Genomic DNA, 8,457 nt, shown 5'->3' with positions numbered 1-8,457 from the left:
AATAAAGAATTTTAAAAAAATCCATAGGAGTATGAGGGAGTGGAGATATCTTGTGAACAGCACGTTGCAAGGCATCCTGGATATGCTCTCTAATGTTCATGTCCGGGGAGTTTGACGGTCAGTGTAAGTTTGTCAACTCAAAAGAGTGTTCCTGGAGCCACTCTGTAGCAATTATGGACATGTGGGATGTCGCATTGTCCTGCTGGAATTACCCAGTCCGTCGGAATGCACAATTGACATGAAAGGATGCAGGTTATCAGACAGAATGCTTACGTATGTATCACATGTCAGAGTCGTATGTAGACATATCAGGGGTCCCATAACACTCCAACTGCACACGCCCCACACCATTACAGAGCCTCCACCAGCTTGAATAGTCTCCTGCTGACATGCAGAGTACATGAATTCATTGTCTGCATACCCGTACATGTCCATCTGCTCGATACGATTTTAGAGTCGTCCGACCAGGCAACATGTTACCATGTCATCAACTGTCCAATGTCGCTGTTGGCCTTCTCAGGCCAAGCATAAACCTTTGTGTAGTGCAGTCATCACGGTTTTTTATTTTATTTTAGAGGGGGATCCCCTCCACACCCACACCAGCGTGATGGCTAACTCAAAAAGTCTGCTGCCATCTCTACATATGGATTAGTTTTCACTAAAATGAGGTGTCGTAGGATGTGGGTACTACGATGTTTGCATACATTTGGTTAAATTTAATCATTAACACGAATTCATCTGGAGACTGGGTCGAAAGTTAAATGAAGGTTAGTGGTTTGAAGGGCAGGGGGAAAAAAGTCTCAAGGCAAGAGCCAAGGGAAAAAAAACCTCTGTGAAAGTTAGGTCGGGTAATAAGACCAGTAGCGGATGTCTTGCTACCTGCATCAGGTCATGCAAGCGTAGGCTTTATTAGTATGGGTATAATGCAGGTTGATACCTTTTACACTGTGTGGTGCTGTTACTCGGCAGCTGCTGTTGGGTGCCAGTGTTGATCTCTCGGTCAGTGCCAGCATACCTGTAACAGGTTCATCATCGTTCTGTGTCTGATAGGGCATATATCAGATGCACAGTGTAGGTTGATGTTGGCGATTTGTTTGTGTGTCAGTGTGCGAGCTCGTCGGTTTCCCAACTGTAGCCTGTTGGTCGCCTTTTATGGCAGATGGCATATCCAGGCAACGTTGCTGGTATGCAGTGGCTTGCCGACATTTGACGCTTGTTGGTGTATGTTAGTTTGCTATAGGTGGTTATGCCTTAGCTAGTAATGTCTTTGCCGCTTGTTATGGTTGTGATCATAGTTTCTCAGAGTAAGGATGAAAGGATTGTTCCAGTGCCTCAAGTTCCTGTTTAGTAGTGTGGCGTGTTTTTTGAATGCTTCCTTGAGGGTTTCAAGGCGGTATTAATTGTGAAGATCCATGGTGCGTGTGAGCATGGAGCATTGCTAATGATATATAAAACCTTGTTCTGTAAGATTTGCAGGCAGTGCAAGCATGTAGGAGCTGCATATCCCCAGGCAGGAGTTGCATATGTCATCAGAGGTCTAATCAGTGTCCTGTATATGAACCTTGAGACCGTTCTATTCAGTGTACTTTCCCTGTTGAGCATTGGGTAGAGTTTCTTGAGCCTCGCATGTGCTCTGTTAGCAACGTCTTCGATGTGGACCCTACAAGTAAGTTTTTGGTCCAGCCAGACACCGAGATATCTGACTTTCTCTCGAAAACGTATTTGGCGTGTATGTAATGTAACCTGTCTACAGTGTTGATGTTTGTGCAGTAGTTTTGGTCTGCGTGTGAACAGAACTGCTTGGCACTTGCTAACATTTACGTTAAGACGCCATTGTTCCAACTAATTTTTGGCAGTTCTGAGTGCTGTCTGAATTCGTGAATTAATGTTCGATGGATTCCAGTCTTGTGCACGGATGGCTGTAAATAGTAGGGAAAAGCTTATACAAACCCATTTTGCTAGTGCAGGTTGTCTACATCAGGGGCAGGTATGCACCCAGGGACCGACCTATTGTTCTCCTTTCATTGACAGGTACTTAACCTATTGCCCTCCTTTGATTGTCCTGCTAAAAGGATCCCTCCTTTTGATTGACAGGCACTTAACCTTTTGTTCCCCAGCCCCTCCAGTGACCCCAACCCTCAGGAAACCTCCCCCTCACTGGTACAGGTACACTTTCACTTTTCAGTTATTGGAATAGCCTCTCTCACTCTTATCAGTTCGACTCACTTCTTAATGAAATTGTTCAGTTAATTGACCTAATCCCCCCATCTCCTACCCTCCCCCAGGCAATGGCAGGAAGTTCAAATTCTATCAGGAAAATGCAACACACCACAGCTAACTTCACTAACCGAAGAAAATGACAGGAACATAGGTCACTTGGGCTACTTCCACTAACCTATCCGACCGCCACCTCTTCCTAGGAATTGGCAGGAAAAGCACTCGGCCTGTGCTGGATATAAGTCTTTATTTTGCATGCAGTCTTTATGAGTCCAACTGACCTAGTACACAGTACTGCCACGAGAGGGCACTGTCGTCCCTTCTGTGAAGTAATCCAACATGGCGGTCTGGGGTGTGGGAAAATGACAGGAACAGGACCCAGACTGTGCTGGACGTATGTCTTTATTCAAACAATTAGAGGCAGTACCACCATCGAGTGTGTAAGCCACGAGGTCTGGAGTCCAACTGATTTAGTACACAGTACCACCACCAGAAGGCGCTGTTGTCCCTTCCATGACATAATCCAAGATGGCGGTTTGGAGGGAGAAAATGGTGGGAAAATGAGTCAGCTTGTGCTGGGCTGCTGGAAAGAGAAAGGAGTGTACTTTAATTATTTTTGGAACAGCTTACTTAGGGACGGATTTCACGTAGTTTATTATTACACATGCTCTGACATGCTTGGGGTCGCAATTCACATCCTATAGACCCACAAAATACTCTTAAATTACTTAAATAATGCATGTTAAACGCTCTGCAGACATGCTCACTAATTATGAACTGACCAAATATATAACGATCTGCCAACACGCTTTAAGCATTGTGAGCTGAAAGCAATGCACTGCAGAAACAATCAGTACACGTGAAAAACGCTGTCAAACTATAGTCAATTGTGACATATCAGGGGATACAACATGCGCACACATCGACACTGCCCTGAGCCACCACTGGTGCCAAGCCATGCACAGATGTTCGTTCAGGTCCTACAAGCATGAGGTGGCAGCCCATTTCATACTTGACACCTGAGAAATTCTTCTCGAAAATATGTGTTCTCCTAGGCATCTTTACTGATGCGAGAACGCACAGCAGGAATGCGGGTGCAGCACCAAGAGAGGTGTTTGCACAGCAGCCTAAAGTTTCGCAATGTACTGATGTCACAATAGAAATGTGTTCGGCTGCGATCCCAATGCCACAGGCCGTTTGTCACAGAATTTACCCATCAAACTGCAGCTGATGTGGGAGCACCGTTCGCCATTGTTTTCTGCAGACAAAACTTTCATCGGCAAAACTACCCTTTTTTTACAGATCGCAATATTGAACTGACAGTTAAAACCTCCAAAAGGACCCTACATATCGTCAGATATGGAAAGACTCTTACTCAATTACACTGCTCTGCCACTGAGGACGGGAGAAGAGACTGGACAGGAGTGAAGACCTATTTGCAGAGTGACTCACCCTGTCAGACACTACAGAAATCCGTTCCATTGCTTCCCAGGATAGTTCAGGCTGCTTTCCCTTCCTCGTGATCCTAATGGGACATTCGAGATTCGTCTACCTGTGCTTACCTGACCAGTGTGACTGACGCATCGCCGCGAAATGCACGCGCGTAGCTAAAAAAAAAATCGCATCTAAAAATGTCCTCAATGTTATACTGATGACACATGGCTATGTAAAATAAGAACCAAATCTACCTCTCGAAAATTGTATAGCATCCCAGAAATAGTTAAAGCTCGGTTTTGTAGGAGCTTTTGTGATGTCTCAGCCCATATGCATGGAAACTCTTGCCCTAACAGAACCTGTTAACGAAAATAGCACACAATAACGTCAAAGCACTGTGTTGAAATTACTGTAAAATTGCTAACATTGTTTGCACTATCAATGTAATGCTTATTATTAGAGTATATCGATGTCTTTTCCACCCCAACCATCCACAGGTACGCTGTTGGTTACCACATAATGATTGACATCGCTTCTTTGAGTTGGAGAAACAGTTCTGGTGGAGGGGCAACACCTTCTGGGGACGGAGAGCACCGGAACAGTGATCGCGTAGATGACTGTAATATGAGGACTCAGAAGAAATGGTACGCTGAGCCATCAGCTACTCCGTCACTGTGACAGATGAGTTTAAATGTAGCGGTCGTCAAGCACTTTCGGACAACAGTCTGGAAACGCTCCACAACACGGCCAAATTCTTCCCGTTTCCTTATGTGTAACTACCTTTTATTTAAAATATCCATTGTGTGCAGCATGTTATGGAAGCTGCAGTAACAACATGATTTACACCGTGTGAGATCTTGTTTTCTGTGAGAGGTAATGTCGTGTAAGAACGTGTTAATGTCAGTTTCGAACGTGACAAAGACCTCGAAGTTGTGGTGGAAAAACAAAATGTATGGCAGTGTACAAAGCATGTTACAGCGGGAAAAAAACAATGTTTCAAACAACGACACAGGGTCATAAGGAGGTCTCTTGCGACTTACAGTATAGTCTGTGGTATACGCTCATCCTCCTACAGTACAGGTGATGAATCTCTTGTGCAGTGAATCAATACCTGTATATTTAATAGAATCGTCACATGTGCTCAATACTGGCATGCATTTGGTATTTGTATTCGAATTATGGGAGGAGAGAGATGCGGTGAAAATCTTGTCGAATTCGCTATAGGATTAAGTTAGTGGAGGTTTTATCGTTCGTAAATTTCCTTTGGTGGATGGTACAGAATAATGGTGATAGAATATTGGGGGGATAGACGTGAATGGGCCCTGCGGGACGTGGATCTGTAGTACCTGCTTGTAGTGTGGAGACGAATCTTAATGCAGTAGCAAAATCCACATTCTTCCTCCAATACTCATACTGACTTTTATACTGTGTCGTGTTGCAGGAGCAGGCTACATTTTCGTCGAATGGTCAAAACACAGTTCTGTCGCAGTAACTCAGCTTCGCCTGTTTCTGCAGGGGTTGCAGAAGGCGGTAGATGTAACTTTCTCCTACTCAGTATCGACTTACATTCGAACGATCACATCCGCAAAGCTGCAGGGATGGTAGTTCAGATTCTGAGGGGTTGTCGCTGGATGCATGGGGGCTACCTAAAACCATGTTGGAATTTAGCTTTAGCAGATGGGTTCGAACAAGGTGGCTCGTTTCGAGATATGAGAATTCCAAAAATATGATTCGCTAGTGGCTGTAATCATTAAAGGACTTCGCCATAGGATCCAACACAGGTATGTGATTGAATGTAAAGACTTGATTCCAAATCATAGACATCATTTTTACCGAATGCGTTCCAATAGAGCCCTAAAAAACTAGTGTACATTTCATACAACCTCAATCATCACACCATCTACAACTGTTTGTGTTCTTCCTCAATGAATCATCGCCTATAAGTCAGTGGATATATCACAGAACCTCTGACATGGCATCGAGACAGAATGTGTTAAAAATACCGGAAAATATCTAGTAGCGGCAGCTCCTTAGCCGAATCACTTTCAAAATTCGGTAACTATATTACTAGGGTGCACCATCGGCGACGTGAAACCGCACTGCTGGTCGGATAATACACACTCCGGCGACCACCGTCTATATTCAGTGTTACGGTATTTGACTGAAAAACACATCATTGGTAGGTAATGCCATACTTGGATTTATAAAGCGGGTATAGCTTTGCACATGGTTACTTGGGTGCAACTGTAGAACCAAGGCTGCTTGTGATGGTAATATGTTTGTGTTTTTTTTAACATATAGCGGTTTGTAAGACCATTATACCTCTCTTTCTGAGACATAGTGGTAGCACTCACAAGAAAAACTTACTAGACATGTCCTCTTTTTGAAACTTCCTGGCAGATTAAAACTGTGTGCCCGACCGAGACTCGAACTCGGGACCTTTGCCTTTCGCGGGCAAGTGCTCTACCAACTGAGCTATCGAAGCACGACTCACGTCCGGTACTCACAGCTTTACTTCTGCCAGTAGTCCTCTTTTTGTTGATTGTCGGTCAGCATTAGTTAATATCGCCAGCAATCAGTTATTGACGAAGTATAATACTTAGTAGTAAGGGGTGTGTGATAGGTTTTCCCTGAGCATCAGGCTTTTACAGTATGTGTTTGTGTTCCGATATGTGAAAAGGAAATGACTATGTCCAGTCGTAAGCAAGGTATGCATTTGAAGTGGAGTAATGTTATAGCAAAGGGAAGAGTTTCTATTTCCAGAGCAACAGTCGCCAGCAGGGCGTATTTCTGATACTTCGATCATTGTCGAATGTCATCCAAGTGAGACCGCAGCCGGCCAGTGTGGCCGAGCGGTTCTTGGCAATTCAGTCTGGAACCGCGCGACCGTTACGGTCGCAGGTTCGAATCCTGCCTCGGGCATGGATGTGTGTGATGTCCTTAGGTTACTTAGGTGTAAGTAGTTCTACGTTCTAGGGGACTGATGACCTCAGATGTTAAGTCCCATAGTACTCAGAGCCTTTTTTTTTTTTTTTTTTGAGACTGCAATCGTAACATGCATTTGTAAGTACAGGGATAAATTATATTCGGTTTCTTCCTAGAACGATTCTGCCTATGCATGCTTGGCGTGCAGCGCCGGTGACCTGTGAGGGAATGTTTCACATTTCCCATTAATGGTCGGAGCCTCCAAAATGGAGAGGCATGTTGGAGTGTAAGAATGTGGATGACTTAAATGTGTTGTCCTCTAGACGGCCAAAATGGCGAACTGCTACTTAGTGTGTGCTGGAAGCCTTTGTGATCGCCTGGAAATTTGAGGAGATTCAGTATGGACGTGTGTTTGCTCTGGACTGTTATTTCCTCCCATGTGAATTGTTTGGTTGACTGCTTCTGCACATTTCACATTTTTATTTAGTTGAAGGAACATCGATTGTGGTGTGTGCATCTAGCAGGTAAAAGACATGTGGAAGACACGTTTTTGCTTCTCTAGACATGAGAAACACCTTAACTAACTTTGCAAATTATGGGGATGATTTGGAATCTGTTACATCACCAATATCAGTATTCACGTGTGGACATATCAGTTTCCTCCCTTTGTTTCAAGTTCTCACGTAAAGGTCTTTGCAGATGGGATAAGTTTCTCGTTACTCAGTGGTCTACAGCATGCTCCACCTCACAGAGTCGGGAGATGGGTGTAGAAAAGCAGGTCCGGACAAGAAACAGTAACGGCTAGAGCCGAGGGGAAACGAGCCCGAATTTGTGGAACAGTTCTGCGAGCGCCATAGGTCTGCTAGGGGGCTCGGATCACCGATCGGGAATGGATGACTGCCAACCTCGTGGGGAAATATCTAGTGCTGCAAGGAGTGTAAACGGTGCTGTCTGTCTTCGTGGTTCAAATGACGTAAATGGTGTGATTTTGTATGGCGCAGAATACGAATTGTATGTTTCTTTTATCGACACGGTAATGGTAATATACTGCTGTGTTCAAGATCGGTTTCACGCTTTAATATTTAAGCTCCTATCCTCAGTTGGAGAGCAGTGTACTTGAGTAAGAGACTTTCCATATTTGACGATATGTAGGACACTTTGCAAGGTTTAATTGTCGGTGCTATATGCCGATCTGTGTAAAATAGATTTCACACTGAAAGTCTCGTCTGCAGAAAGAAAAAAGAAAAATGCGAACGGTGAATCCACACCGGCAGCATCAGTAATTCAAGGGGTAAATTCGAAAAGAGCCAATTATAATGCGCCATTCATTCTTCTTAGCAGTGAGAACGTTTGTATATGTTGAAAGCATGAAGGGTAATATGTGATGGATGGGGTGCCATCCTAGGACCCTGAGGAAGAATGCATTGACGTTATTCTGTGCTATTTTCGTTAACAGGTTCTGTTAGAGCAAGCATTTCCATGCATATAGGCCAAGACATCACAAAAGCTCCTACAAAACCGAACGTTCATTATTTCTGGGATACTGTACAATTTCCGAGAGGTAGACGTGGTTCTTATTTTACATAGCCATGTGTCATCAGTATAACATTGAGGGCATTTTTAGATGCGATTTTTTTTTTTTTTTTAGCTACGCGCGTGCATTTCGCGGCGATGCGTCAGTCACACTGGTCAGGTAAGCACAGGTAGACGAAGCTCGAATGTCCCATTAGGACAGCGAGGAAGAGAAAGCAGCCTGTATTATCATGGGAAGCAATGGAACGGATTTCTGCAGCATCTGAGAGGTTGAGTCACTGTGAAAGTAGGTCTTCGCTCCTGTCCAGGCTCTTCTCCCATCCACAGTGGCAGAACGGTGTAATTGAG

At 44.2% G+C, this 8,457-nt stretch overlaps 1 non-coding gene across 1 annotated transcript; it reads right to left on the bottom strand.

Moving 5' to 3' along the window:
* Positions 1-6,062: 6,062 nt before the first annotated feature.
* Trnas-cga (transfer RNA serine (anticodon CGA)) lies at positions 6,063-6,137 on the bottom strand. Its single transcript has one exon. It is a non-coding gene; the product is annotated as a tRNA-Ser (tRNA).
* Positions 6,138-8,457: the final 2,320 nt, after the last annotated feature.

Source organism: Schistocerca gregaria, chromosome 8 (genome assembly GCF_023897955.1).
Source record: "Schistocerca gregaria isolate iqSchGreg1 chromosome 8, iqSchGreg1.2, whole genome shotgun sequence".
In the NCBI taxonomy this organism is placed as follows: domain Eukaryota; kingdom Metazoa; phylum Arthropoda; class Insecta; order Orthoptera; family Acrididae; genus Schistocerca; species Schistocerca gregaria.
The sequence above is the reverse complement of the archived record's forward strand: the minus strand, read 5'-3'. Positions and strand labels throughout refer to the sequence as shown.